General features: G+C 31.4%; 1 long non-coding RNA gene across 1 annotated transcript in view; it reads right to left on the reverse strand.

Annotated features, from left to right (window-relative positions):
* Nucleotides 1–234: 234 nt before the first annotated feature.
* LOC117111179 overlaps nucleotides 235–2,455 on the reverse strand; it is a 4,856-nt gene continuing 2,635 nt past the window's right edge. The window contains exons 2-3 of the long non-coding RNA XR_004445833.1: nucleotides 2,025–2,120; nucleotides 235–838 (exon numbers count right to left, since the gene is read on the reverse strand). This is a non-coding gene — a long non-coding RNA (uncharacterized LOC117111179). The remainder of the gene's footprint in view (nucleotides 839–2,024; nucleotides 2,121–2,455) is intronic.

Below are 2,455 nucleotides of genomic sequence, written 5' to 3' on the forward strand. Positions count from 1 at the left end.
TTATAAAAAATGCAAAATTTCAATATATAACTATGTTAACATTTCAATCAGATAACTGGTTGATAAAGAAAAGTATTGGGTGTCATTTGGTCTTTTATTCAACATTTATGGATAGCCATAAATATTCATGAATATCAATAAATATTTGTGGATAGCCATAAATATATGAAATAAAAGATAAAATGACACCCCCAAAAACGTTTTGTTTAGAAAGTAATCTTAGACACTTCCACATTATTTTCATTAAAAATATAAAATGTTTATTCAACATTAATGGATAACCATAAATATTTATACACATGGAATAAAAGACCTAATTACATTGGGTCTTGTATTCAACATTTTATGGGTATCCATGCCATAAAAATAGTGGAATAGTTGAACTACAATACAATAACTTATTTATCATTTTTCTTCTGTACTGCTGCTTTCATTGCTGCCTTAATAATAGGTGCAAACTTCTTATACTTTGATGACATCAAACCACAATATGGCTCACCTGTCAATAATGTCTGTAAAAGACCCAAAACCTGACTGTATACCCTTGGATACTCAAAGCTGGAAAACATAGTATACAGCAATAAGCTGTATCAGAGCAGCAGCAACACCACCCTAACAGGAAATAGTGATTGTGTCACCCACCACAAAGCACTGGGGATCCTCATTTAATAGTTGTATCGTTTACAAACACCACTAAATGGGGTGGGTCTAATTCTTTGCTCCATAATGCACTGCTTATTTCTTCTTGTGGCACAAGATCAATGATCGACTTAGTTTTCTTGCCTTTGCCTCTTTCAAACCCAGTCATTTTTTCTATCATCTTGATGGTTTCAATCATCTGGAAAAGAAGTACTTAAATGGTTAAAACTATTCCAATCAAAAAAACATACATCCATATCAACATGGTAAATGAAATATAGGGAATATAATAATACAATAATAATAATAACTTTATTTAGACACATGTGGCCCAGTTCAGCCAAAATGGCTGTTCTTCCCTGGAGCCATGTTAAAATACAATTTGAATATTAAAGTAGTACATTGATATAAATACAAAAAGACACTAAAATTTATCTGTTAAATAGTAAAACAAGAAAATCACCATAATTTACAAGTTAACTGTAAAAATAATCTCCTTAATTTCCACCATCAAAATAACTGAATCAATAAAATATTAGTGAACCAGGTAATCATTTGAGATAATTTTATTTCTTAAATGTGTAATATTGTAAGATTTGTTTAGTTGACTAGGAAGAGCATACCATAGAAACAACTCCTCTATATGAAAAACTTCTTATTAAATTCAGTTTTAGGTAACAGAAGTTAAACATCAAAAACAAATTATGAAGATACACTGGAAAAAATATGATATATAGAGTTTGATATATATAAATCACCATAATCTATTAATTGGGAATTGTATCAATTGTATAAACAATTTAAAAATTGTAAAAATAACAAACAACATTTTGCGGAGCTCCCAAGTCTCCAGGATTGTACTTGATCGCAATGTAAATATGCCAACACATTCTAGTCTTTGCAATTATATACATTTTTCCTTTTTTGTTTATAGTTAACATTTATGTAAGGGTGTCAAACATGGAATATCCATATGCAACATGGACACATCCATATGCAACATGGACACTGTATTTTGTATTGTACAACCACTTTTGCTAAAACCCTTTGGCTAGGGATAGGGAGGCTTCCACCAAAAAAATGGGTGCCCATTTCAAACCCTGAAAAATGTTTCAATTTATTACGGTTTCACATACTTTCCTGACCATTTAAAACAGGAAAAAAAATTTATGAAATATGCTGCATTCTACAGACACATCAATGTAAGGTTTAATACCTGTAAGTACCAGCCACACACCCTACATTTAGTTGGGGATCATAATTTTATGTCTGAAATAGTAGGCAATTTTATATAGTTGAGGTCAGACTCAGAATGAAAAGAATAATTATATATGAAATTAAAAAGGATAATTCTTACACTTCAAATATGTCGCTACCACATTTACCTTAGTTTCACCTACAGCTTCAGGGAGCAGCTGAACCATGTGTTTCATATTGGCAAATGTTTCACTGCCAAGTATTCTCTTTAAATCAGAGACGACCTTGAAGATTATTGAAGTTGAATATCAGCATTGTTAAATTTATGTTTACAAATTCATGCAAAAACAAACAAAATAAATATATGTATATGTATATATGTATATAAATTTTAAAAGGCAAATGGGAAAACCCATAAAACAGCAAACGGCCACATAATGCAAAACTATTTAAAACTAAAACGGAACAGTAGAGAAAATCCGATCAGAATGACAAAATAAACTAAGCATCCACTGGAAGGAATCCCAATATCTGCAGACGGATCCGTTTCGGCCTTCCAGGCCTCATCAGTGCAGCTAGGGTATAGACCCAAAACGAAACGTTCGACCAGCTTAGGTAA

The sequence above is a fragment of the Anneissia japonica genome, unplaced genomic scaffold, assembly GCF_011630105.1.
Source record: "Anneissia japonica isolate Jap-2015-1 unplaced genomic scaffold, ASM1163010v1 scaffold284911_len20915_cov96, whole genome shotgun sequence".
Taxonomy (NCBI): domain Eukaryota; kingdom Metazoa; phylum Echinodermata; class Crinoidea; order Comatulida; family Comatulidae; genus Anneissia; species Anneissia japonica.